Source organism: Ixodes scapularis, unplaced genomic scaffold (genome assembly GCF_016920785.2).
Source record: "Ixodes scapularis isolate PalLabHiFi unplaced genomic scaffold, ASM1692078v2 PGA_scaffold7__128_contigs__length_106722199, whole genome shotgun sequence".
Taxonomy (NCBI): Eukaryota; Metazoa; Arthropoda; class Arachnida; order Ixodida; family Ixodidae; genus Ixodes; species Ixodes scapularis.
The window spans coordinates 51786768-51799024 of NW_024609882.1; the positions used below are offsets into that span (position 1 = coordinate 51786768).

General features: G+C 52.3%; 1 protein-coding gene across 1 annotated transcript in view; it reads left to right on the plus strand.

The window, feature by feature from the left end:
• LOC115311214 (signal-regulatory protein beta-2-like) overlaps positions 1-12257 on the plus strand; it is a 79336-nt gene that overhangs the window by 39251 nt on the left and 27828 nt on the right. The gene's annotated exons all lie outside the window — the stretch shown is intronic.

A 12257-nucleotide genomic window follows, 5' to 3' on the forward strand; every position in this document is an offset into this window, starting at 1 on the left:
CGTAATTGTGCGCTGCATGCTTGCAGGATCTGTGCAAAGGAGGCCGTTTCTCAGGGGAAACACGAGCTCTTTCCCAAAGTTAAGTTGGGCCGGAGTAAAACCTATGGACCGGTTGATTGTTTTGCGGGTAGCGAATGCCATTTCTGTTAATTTCGCGTCCCAGTCTTTGTGTCGCTCTGTATGCGATACAAGCATCTGCTTCAGGTTACAGTTCACTCTTTCCGTGATATTCGCCTGTGGGTGGTATGGCGAAGTCCGTTTGTGCCGTATGCCTAGCGCCTTACACGCATCCACGAACACCTTGCTAACAAAATAAGTAGCGTTGTCTGTAATAAGCGTTGCGGCAAAGCCAAAGCGCGCGAACGTCTCGAGACGACAGTCCCAGATTCTCCTAGAGTCTAGTTTGCGCAAAGGAAACATTTCGACCCATTTTGGGAAATGGTCGCTCACTACTAGCAAATACTGATTGCCGCGTGGACTACGGGGAAAGGGACCGACAACGTCGCAGGCAACACACTCCCAGGGGTACTTGCTTTCGACCGACTGCATTAAACCTGGTGTTGGCCACCTCGGGGTTTTGCCTTCTGACAAACCGGGCAGCTACGTGCGTACCTCATCACATCCCGCCTCATACCTGGCCACGTTGCAATTTGGGACAACTATTCGTAAGTTTTGCTTCCACTGCTGTGGCCTGCCAAGGCGGGATCATGCATATATCTTATAAATGACTTACGCAGTTTACGTGGTATTACAGACCGGAATGGCGGGCCGCTGGACCCATCGTCCGCCTGGGGGATGTATCGCAGCAGGATGCCGTCGCTGCTGAGCAGGTATAAGTCCAAGTCTCTGGGATTCCCAGCGTCAGCCGAGTTTTCTCCTGCCAGCTGGTGCATCACCTTCTGACAAAGTCCATCGGACAGCTGGGCCGCTAGGAGCTCCTCTCTGCTCACCAGGGTTCCCCACCGCGACTCTGGTGTGATGGGCGCCGCATTGGCCAGTGCCACCAAGTCGGGATCCACCTGCATTTCCTGCCCGAGAAGTAGAGCACGGGACAACGCATCTGCAACGTGGTTAGCCGCTCCACGCTTGTACTCGATTGTGTATTTGTAGCGCTGGAGCGAAAGGGCCCATCGAGTGAGTCGTCCTGCAGGGTTTTGAAGCCCTTTGAGCCACGAGACAGCCGTGTGGTCAGTTTGAATGCTAAACGAAGCGCCGTCAAGGTACATGTCAAACTTCTTAAGCGCAAAAATAATTGCCAGGCACTCTTTTTCGGTTGTTGAGTAGTTTCGCTCCGCTCCGGTTAACGTATGACTGGCGAAAGCTACGGAACAAAGAACGCTGTCATGTTCCTGCAGAAGGACTGCTCCTAATCCGTAATCGCTTGCGTCGGTCTGCAGGTTTAAAAACGCAGGTTTAAACACGCGTTTTCAGTCACAGCCCTTGAAAGACACGCGAATGCAGTTTGCTGCTCTTGCCCCCAGCACAATTTCGTTTTTTTTTGCGGAGCAATCGGTTCAGAGGTTCAGTTATCTCAGCGCATTGCGGAATAAAATCTCTATAAAACGCAATCATCTCGAGATGTCTCCGTAGGCTTATGACGTCATAAGGGGGTGGGTACTCCGTTATTGCGCGCAGCTTATCTTCATTCGGCCGCAGCGTTCCGTTATCCCCAACAAATCCGAGAAGGTTGATTACAGGCGATGCCAACTGGACTTTATCTGGATGAATCGTAAGGCAGGCTTGACGCATTCGTTCGAACATGATGTGAAGGTGCACGACATGCTCCTCGAATGTTCGTGAAAACACCACTACGTCATCCATGTACGCCGTCGCAAACTCGTACTTCGCGTCACCGAGGACAACGTCCCTTAGGCGTTGAAAGCTGGCGGGAGAGTTGGACAAACCAAAAAAGAAGGAAAGTGAATTCGAACAATCGCCTATAGCAAAGGAATGCGGTCTTGTTTACATCAGCCGGATGAACTTCCATTTGAAGAAATCCGCGGTTGCAATCGAGGGTTGTGAAAACAGTCGCATTTCCAAGGGCATACATTACTGAGGAAATACTAGGAAACGGGTAAATGTCTCTGACTGATACTTCATTTAGGCGCCTGTAATCAACACAAAGCCTTGTTGTGCCGTCCTTCTTTGGAGCAAGGACCACCGGGGAAGCCCACGGGCTTTTTGACTGACGTACTGCGCCTGTGTCGATCATTTCCCATTGCGCCACATCAAGAAGTTCGCGCTTGTAAGCACTTATGGGTCTCAGATTGCACCTCCGCGGAGGTGCATCCTTGGTTTCGATGCGGTGCTGTAGGAGATCGGTTTTCCCAGGTCTTTCCGTGAACATCGGCGAGAAGGGTTCCAGCAGTTGCCGGAGCTGCTTCTGTTTGTCTTCACCGGAACACTTTTGCACGGCTTTGAGCACGTTGTCTGGAAGTAAAGGCATCTGCCCGGCAAAGTTTAACGGGAACGCTTGGCCGCGAATACAACCCTGCCGTCTGGTAAACGGCGTTAATTTCATTTCGCCACCCAGCCAATATTCAGCTTGGGCGAAGTCGAGCAAAACCCGCTCCGCTGCAATAAAATCTCTACCCAGGATCATGGGCACCGGCAGTTCCGGGAGGTATACAAACCGTTGTCTTCGTTTTCTACCATGAAAGGAAATTCGTAACCTGACTGCGCCGGCAGCAGGCAGTACGGACCCCGATGCTACTTGCAATTTCACGTTTGCTGACCGAAGATGTATCTTTCTCTTGTTGCATTCCGCAAATACAGCACCCCCAATAAGCGATATGTTTGCCCCAGTATCTAAAAGAGCGGCTACTGGTGCACCTAGTACATTCACAGTCATACGAGGTTCAAGAGACTTGGGTGTAGCTTCGATTCTACTCACAACTGGGATGAGCACTGTCGTTTCCTCGTTTAGTGAAGTTGTTCCTACCCCCGTCGGCTGGTGCGATCCATTAGCGGCCGGCCATCCAGAGCGACCATCCTTGGTGTTGAGAACTTCAAAGCGGCTCTGACGCTCGGGATCGGGCCGGCCTTTGGCTGAAAGGTTGTTGTTGTTGAATTATGTTTATTGATGAGATGAGTGGTTCGGCTGTCTTGGTGGGGTGGCCTGAGACAGGAAGGAGGGGCATGGGGTTTTAGGGGAAAAAGGAAATGAATGTTGTGAAAAAAAAGAAAAAAAATTAAATGTGACGAGGTGTCCCCGTCTCTCTGATGTAGCTCATCAGGGAATCGAGGACTGCTTTTCTGTGCTGCGGTGTTCCCTGGGGTCGGGACCACTCCTCGAGCGTCGCCGGTCTGTCCTCTTCCCGAAGAGATTGGATCGCTTTCTTCCTCAGCCGTTCCAGGCCTGCACAGTCCCAGAGGAGGTGGCGTAGTGTGGCTGTGTTGTTCCCAGCGCAGGCCTTGCATCTGGAGCTCTCGATGTCGACGAGCCCGAAGCTCGCTTGTTTGGCCGGTGTCAATGCTGTTCCGGTCCTGATCCGTCGGACTCGGACAGCTTCCCATCTGGTATAGCTCGTAGGCATGTTGTCATCTTGTGACGGTAGCAACCCTCTGAGGTAGGCCTTTCTCGCCTGCCTGGCAAGTTCAGCCTGTTCCTCCGGGTTTACCGTGTTATTCGTTTCAGAATGAGAGGTCGGGCCAGTCGCAGAGCCGTGAACTATTTCTTCCGCTGCGGCCCTGTGTGCCCTCTCATTCCCGGGGATTTCGCTGTGCCCGGGAAGCCATGTGATGTGCAGGTCGGTGCCACGCAGTCTTGTACACGTTACTAAAAAAAGTAATCGATTACAATTACTATTACTCTTGGCTAAAAAGTATTCGATTAGATTACTTAATTACTCGACGGCAAAAGTAATTGGACATTACTTAAAGAAGTAATCGTTACTTTTCCGATTACTTTATTGTGTGAAGACACATCTTTGGCGCTCGTAACAATGAACCACTTCCAACCTATATTTCACATTTGCACAAGTATTGAAGAAGAAAAACTGGCTCCCTCTTCGTGGTCGTTGCACCTTCACAATGTGGACACAAGCATAGAATTCGTTTGAAAACGTTTAATGATTTGGGCGTTCGCCAGTGTGTGTATGTGTGTGTGTGGGGGGGGGGGGGGGAGCGGAGAGGGTTCTAGATCTTGTTAAGCTTGAGCAAGGGTTGTCGCTCAAAGTTTGCGTCGCTCATTTTATTATTCACATGTGGATGAGCTCGCATGTTATACAAAAGAGCAGCAGCTCCAGGATTTGAAACGGGTCATGTGTAGTATCCATTAGCGGAAGAGATCGCCCCGACCACTTCTCAACTCGAAACATTGCTTGTCACAAAGACGACGTAGGGGAAGTGGGGAAATATTTTAACTGCCTTTGTTATATTTTGCATCCGATTCAGGCATTCTTCGGTTCTGGTTCGCCTACGGGCTGCGAACAGGTACCCTAAGTAGGATTTTTTTTTTTATTTCTGTGTGTGTGTGCGTGAGGGGGCTAGTTTGAACGAAGGACTCACAAAGCTACATTCTGCTTCCTCAAACTTCGCCCTGAATGGCCTTTGTCACGCACTGGGGCTTCCCTCTCCCAGCCCCAGCTAAAAAAAAAAAAAAAAAAGAAACGGACATTTCACAGAAACTGTACATAGAAAGAAATTGGCCTCAAGTTCCTGCAGCTACGCAATAATCTTTCTTTTTTCCGTTCGAAAAAAAAAAGCAAATTTTATTTTTGTCATTTCATAAAAAAAGGCGTGTGCCCGGGGGGGGGGGGGGAGGGGAGGGGGGGCGTAGGCAAATTGTAACGGTTACAAGTAATTTTATTGCTTCAAAAAGTAATAAGATTACTCTTGTGATTACTGCCTAATAAAAGTAATCAACTGATTACAAAATTACTCCAAAAAGTAATCGATTACAAGTAATTTGATTACTTGTAATGCGTACGGTACAAGTCTGGTGCCACGTATGCGAAGCTCCGTCGCCACTTTCTTAATCTTTTTTATTGTTCGGCCCTTTGTTCTGCTGCTGCGTGTTGCGTTAATCGCTGCTTGCGAGTCTGTAAAAATTCTGGCGTGAGGTGCCGTCGCGCTCTTTCCTGCGATATCCTGGGCCGCCGCCAATATCGCCCTCAATTCGGCCTCCCTCACCGTCGTGCCCGACGGCAGTAATTCGGTTTGTGTCCTGCCTCTCCTTGCGTCGTGCCAGGCAGATGTCACTTTGTCACCGTTCTTTGCGGCGTCGGTGTACCGCACTTCTTCGTTTGGCGCATGTGTTTCGCACCATGCCGCGTGCATCTTAGCGGCTCTAGCCCTCTTTCCTTGGTTCAAAACTTGAGGCAGAGGCCGATGATCCGTTATCACCTCGTCCTGCCACGGAGGTAGCGCCTCTTCCAATGGCGGCTTGTTGCTTGTCTAGGTCTTGCAGGAATCTACGTTCATGTTTAGTGCGCTCTAGCCTTTGAAACCGAGCGATTGCTTGGGTTTCGGCCCTGTCTCTTATGTTGTTCATTTGTGCTTCCTTTTCTAGCATTTCGAGTGGCGTGTATTTGGGAAGGCCCGTGACTACTCGCCTCGATTGGTTGTTAAGTCTCTCGAGTTTTTTCCATTGGTCTGGTTGAGATTCAGCCAGTTGCAACTGTACAGTGCTCGTGACGTGAGAAGGGCCTCTGTGAGGATACGCAGAGCCTTTTCATCTGCTCCCCAGGACTTACTTGTTGTTTTCTTTATGAGCTTGAGACCCTGAGCCCACGTCTTTTCCATCTCCGGGATCCATCTCGTGCTTCTTGCCGTCTGCTCGAAGGTGACTCCTAGGATTCTGATATGTGGCTTTTTGCCGATTTCTTGTCCATTGAGTTCTAGCCGTACTGAGCCTGCTATTCCTTTCCTGTGGTCCCTAGGGCGAGCGACCATCATATATTGTGTTTTCTCTGATGACGCTTCCATCCCCACCTCTGCCAGGTAGGTGGCTACTTCATCTATGCCCCGCTGCATCGTGCTCTCTTGTTCCCCCAGGGATCCCCCTCGGGTCCAGAGCGTCACATCATCCGCATAGATGGTGAATCCCAGCCCTTCAATGACTCGAAGCCGAGCTGGGAGACCCGCCATTACCATATTGAAAAGGGTCGGCGATAGAACTTCCCCCTGTGGCACTCCTCTTTTAATCGGCGTTTCTGGGCCCATGGTACCTCCGATCTTCACCTGGAACCTCCTGTCGCGCAGGAAGTCTCGTATAAAGTTCAGAGTTCTTCCACGGATGCCGCATGCTTTTGCCTCCCGGACGACTGCCCAGTGCGGCACTGAATCAAACGCCTTGCGTATGTCCAGGGCGACCACGAGCCGTGGGTCTTGTTTGTCTTTTTCAGCCAGCACCTCTTCATAGAGCAACCTGAGGCTATCTTGTGTCCCCATTGCTTCGCGAAAGCCCGTTTGCCGGGGATCCAGGCGTTCGTGTTTTTCCAAATACCATTGTATCCTTCTGAGCACGATTTTCTCCATCGTCTTGCAGGTATTAGATGTTAGAGATACAGGTCTCATATTTTCAATGCGATCAAGCAGTTTGCCGGGCTTGGGTATTGGAGTGACCCACGAGAGTTTCCAGGCTCTCGGCAGAATACCCTCTTCCCATACTGTGTTGTACTTGTCGAGAAGTTTCTGCTTCGATTCTTCCGGTAGGTTTCTGAGAGCTTGGTACGTCACCCCGTCCGGGCCAGGAGCACTACCGGTCCTCGCCCTGTAGATTGCCTCGATTAGTTCTCCCATATTTAGTGGGTCTTCCATTCCTTCCTCTTCTGGCGTGCGAATGTTCATTGCAACCGGTCTCTGGTTTGCGCTATCATCTTCTTGGGGAAAGAACAATTCTCCAGCCCTGATCGTCATCTCTGACTCGCTGATATTGAGCTTGAGGGCCAGGTTCTGCGCAGCGTTTCTTGTCTTGCGCTCTGCTCCGTTCAGTCCCTTGTAAGTTCTCCAAGCTCTTCCCAGCCCGTTTCGTGCGTTGAAGGACCCGCAATGGGACCTCCACCTTTCGCGACCGAGCTGTTTAGAGTACTGCCTCGCTTTCGCTGCTGCTCGTTTGAGCTTGCTTTTTAGATGCAGTGTCCTGTTCTTTCGGTACCGCTGCAGTGCTTGTAGACGGCTGGCCCAGAGGTTTAGTAGGTGATTGTCCGGTGTTGGGTCTCCAGGCTTTACTAGAACTTCCGTCTTCGCTTCGCTCAGAGCCGTCCGAATGCACTCCTCGATGTCTCGGCTGTCCTCTGTCTCAAGCAGTTCCCTAAAACAATCCCATTTGAATACTGGTCTTTGTTCTTTGCCTCTGTTGCGTTGTCCGTGATGGATTTTCATTTCTACCAGAAAGTGGTCACTGTCAAGGTTGTTTCTCCACGCTGACCAGTCGAGCACTAGGCTTGCAGTGGCCCAGGAGAGGTCCGGGGTGGAGTCCTTTTGCCTACTGTGCATTCCAATCCTTGTCTTAGTTCCCGGCTCGTTCCGAAGTGTAAGGCCCGCAGTTTTCATTGCGCGTTTAATTTAACGGCCTTTTCTCGTGCTGTTGGAATACCCCCAATCTTTGTGTCGAGCGTTGAAGTCCCCGGCTATGACAATCGGATCCCCTTCGGCTAGACCGACAAGTTCGCCTATCCATGCCGTTGCTTCCTTGTCATCTTCCGTTGCCGTTCCTGGTCTTAAATAGACGGAGGCTAAAGTCATCCTCTTCCGTTTGTGACTGAGTCTTACGGCTACCACTTCTCTGTTGCCAGTGCAAAGTGACGCCGTATCGAGCTGAGCATGTGGTATGTGCCGCAGGACTGCTACTACTGCCCAGCCTTTCTTCGTCTCTGGGTTCCTTTCGCTCGGCCTTGGCGTAGTTACTATGGTCGGGTTCGTGTAGAAACTATAGCAGGGGAACGTTAGGTTCGGGTTCGTGTTTCTTGAAGAAGGAGTACATCCGGCGGCGGCTGTCTCTCGAATCTCAACCTCAGCTCTGCACTTTTGGTCGAAAATGTGCAGCGATTCCATTGGACAATGCGGGTCTGTTCCGTGGTGGCCTGTCCTGTACTGCTATGGGAGTTACTTCCCATGTCGCAGCAACGCCAGCTCCTTCTTGATCTCTCCGATGGCCTCGAAGATCATCTTGAAGCCGATGTGTACGTCGTTATTGAGTTTATTCACCTCTTTCTCGGCGTCGAAGTCTGATGCCTGCTGGCTTGGCTGTTGTCGTTGGGTAGCTAGATTTCGCCCATTCCGGTATCCATGTGGGAAGCTCGTCTTGATCGTTTTTCCCCGATGCCTTGGGTCGCTCCGTGATGGACTTGGCAGCTGCAGCGTAACACTCCTTATTTTGCGCCGGAGGTTTGGGTGTCATCATCTTTTTGTCGGGAATTCTTCTTTTTGGACAGTCGTTACTGGTGGCCGGATGTGGGCCGTCGCAGTTACGACATTTTGGTTCTCGGTCGCACTCGTCCATTCCTTCGTCGTGCACGTTCCCGCACTGACCGCACCTTCGTTCCTTGCGAGGGCAGACATCCGCCTTATGCCCGAGCTCGTGGCAGCTAAAGCACACGATCGGGCGCGGGCGGTATTCTTTCACGCTCAAGATTGCTTGGCAGAAGACGACCTTCTTGGGCAGTGTGTTACCTTCGAAGGTAACTAACACCGCACTTGTGCCTTTACCCATAAGTCGGGCAGCAATAATCCTTGCCTTGTCGCATATCATGTCTGCGAGCAGCGTCTCTGGTGTCTCTTCGCTGTTGTCTCCCGGGGGGTATATGACACCGCGGATCTGGTTCTTCTCCATTGCTCTGTAGGGGAAAACTGTATACTGCTTGCCGTTTTTCTCTATTGCCTTAAGCCGTAGCAGCTTTTCTGCCGTGCATTCTGCTTGCGTAGTGAGCGTAATAGTGTTGGTCTTTGTCTGATACTGGATTTCGAAATCCTCTTGGCTTTCGATTCCTGCCGTTTCCGCAGCCTGCCTGATGTCCCTGGCTCTGAAGCCATTTACTGCCTCCTTACATACCGGCTTAAGGACAATGGCCCTGGTAGTTTTACTATCTGGCCTCTCATCGATGGACACAGCAGCGGCTTTCTTCTCGGGTTCTTCGATTGACGTCAGCGAGCGTTTACGGCAGCGCCTGTTCTGGACTAGTGTCCAGGAGTTGTCCTCGATATTTTCCGCCAAAAGGGTGGCTTCTGTCCCGTTAGGTTTAGCATTCTGGCTCTTTAGCGGGGTCTTTGTCAATCGTGCTGCTTGAGCAATCGTGGGATATTCTTGTCCAAGGCATGAGCTCACCTTTTCTGCTGCGGTTGGTTGCGCGCCTTTTCCTTGCTGTGTGGTAGCGAGTTAGGTCAAGAAGCTTACGAAGAGCCTTCCGATATCTTCCTTCGCAACTCCAAATTCGTTCAATTTGTCGAGGGTGTTCAGGTCCAGTACAATTTGGAGGCCTTCCGTCGATGGGCCCGCCGTGGTCGCGGTTGTCCCTGTAGCTGAGCCTGAGTTTCCGTGCCTCGCATTCCAGACGTTAGGTTTAGCGAGGTGTCCATAGTCTCGGGTTCCATATTCACCAAACTGGTCCCTCCCGGATCCAAAATCGACGGTCGGAGGGTGGCGGGGGGTTGCCCTTGATCCATGGGGCCCTTTTCAGGGGCGCGAGTGCCTTTTAAACTCGGAGTTATAAATATATGTCGGCGGAGCTAGAAAAAACACGTCCGTTAGAACGAGCGCTTCGTCGTCGTCCTCCTGGCTGAAAGGGAATCGCATTAGGGTCCAACTCAAATGCAGTTGCTTCGGGTAGCGTAGGACCGGGAACAGTGGAAGCTGTTCGCCCGGGGATCAGTGCAAAGGCAGACGCGCCGGGAGTCTCATGACCTAGAATGTTGTGAGCTGGCCGCCCGGGTGTCACTGCAACAGCAGGCACGCCGGGAGTCTCAAGACCGCGAACGGTGTGAGCTGGGCGCCCGGGTGTCGTTGTGAAAGCCGACACGCCGGGAGTCTCATGACGGGGAGTGTTGTGAGCTGGCCACCCGGATGTCACTGCAACAGCAGGCACGCCGGGAGTCTCAAGACCGCGAACGGTGTGAGCTGGGCGCCCGGGTGTCCATGCAAAATCAGACACGCCGGGAGTCTCACGACGAAGAGTGTTATGAGCTAGCCGCCCGGATGTCTGTGCGAAAGCAGACACGCCGTGAGTTTCAAGACCGCGAACGGTGTGAGCTGGGCGCCCGGGTGTCGGTGTGAAAGCCGAAACGCCGGAAGTCTCATGACGGAGAGCGTTGTGAGCTGGCCGCCCGGGTGTCACAGCAACAGCAGGCACGCTGGGAGTCTCAAGACCGCGAACGGTGTGAGCTGGGCGCCCGGGTGTCGGTGTGAAAGCTGACACGCCGGGAGTCTCACGAGGAAGAGTGAAAGTGTTACGAGCTGGCCTCCCGGTTTTCAATGCGAGAGCAGACACGCCGGGAGTCTCAAACCCCGCGAGCGGTGTGAGCTGGGCGCCCGGGTGTCGACGCGGAAGCCGACACGCCGGGAGTCTCATGACGAAAAGTGTGGTGAGCTGGCCGCCCGGTTGCCGATGCAAGAGCAGACACGCCGGGAGTCTCAAGACCACGAACGGTGTGAGCTGGGCGCCCGGGTGTCCATGCAAAATCGGACACGCCGGGAGTCTCACAACGAAGAGTGAAAGTGTTATGAGCTGGCAGCCCGGTTGCCGATGCGAGAGCAGACACGCCGGGAGTCTCAAGACCGCGAGCGGTGTGAGCTGGGCGCCCGGGTGTCGGTGTGAAAGCTGACACGCCGGGAGTCTCACGAGGAAGAGTGAAAGTGTTATGAGCTGGCCGCCCGGTTGTCAATGCGAGAGCAGACACGCCGGGAGTCTCAAAACCGCGAGCGGTGTGAGCTGGGCGCCCGGGTGTCGACGCGGAAGCCGACACGCCGGGAGTCTCATGACGAAAAGTGTGGTGAGCTGGCCGCCCGGTTGCCGATGCAAGAGCAGACACGCCGGGAGTCTCAAGACCACGAACGGTGTGAGCTGGGCACCCGGGTGTCCATGCAAAATCGGACACGCCGGGAGTCTCACAACGAAGAGTGAAAGTGTTATGAGCTGGCCGCCCGGTTGCCGATGCGAGAGCAGACACGCCGGGAGTCTCAAGACCGCGAGCGGTGTGAGCTGGGCGCCCGGGTGTCGGTGTGAAAGCTGACACGCCGGGAGTCTCACGAGGAAGAGTGAAAGTGTTACGAGCTGGCCTCCCGGTTTTCAATGCGAGAGCAGACACGCCGGGAGTCTCAAAACCGCGAGCGGTGTGAGCTGGGCGCCCGGGTGTCGACGCGGAAGCCGACACGCCGGGAGTCTCATGACGAAAAGAGTGGTGAGCTGGCCGCCCGCCCTGCTGGAAATGGGCGATGTGAAATGAGGCCAAAATTCACATTGAACCAATGTGCAACTGTAGGTCCAGACACATCGAGCAATATGCATTTATGAAACAAAAACCTATGTGCACCAATTGGTAATCCTTTGGGGATTGACATTGGGCTGAATTGGCAATCCTTTAGAGAATTCACATTGTGCAGATTGCATTTATGAAACAAAAACCAATGAGCAGCAATTGGCAACAGGTACCCCAGTGCACATTGCATTGAGGGTATTTATGGGGCAAAAACCAATGAGCAGCAATTGGCAACAGGTGCTCCTGTGCACATTGGGTTGATGGTATTTATGGGGCAAAAACTAATGAGCGGCTATTGGCAACAGGCCCCCCTGTGCACATTGGATTGATGGTATTTATGGGGCGAAAACCAATAAGCGGCAATTGACGACAGGCACCCCTGTGCACATTGGGTTGATGGCGTTTAGGGGGCGAAAACCAATGAGCGGTAATTGACAACAGGTGCCCCGGTGCACATTGGTTTGATGGTACCCAGTCAACCAGCAACCGTCTATTAAACATCCGAGAAATGTGTTGTTCGGACATTTAACATATCCAGTGGATATCTGCTACGATTCATCCAACATTGAAAGTATCTACTGTGCAGTGCAAAATGGTTCCCCAGAAAACGTACCACTAACGCAATCTGGTTGATGCAGCTGGACATTCAGGACCATTGTAGGATGTTCAGCCTGATCCTGTGGATGTACCATGTACATACCTCAGAAATATTACCTTTCCTGGTATAGGGACCAGCCCTATGCCAGGAGGGCAAGGAAGTGCCTAAGCAGCCTTCATTTTATGCTAGCATATAGCGTGTAAACTGTCCTACAGAAAAATTTAAACGGATAAGAGTCCAATTC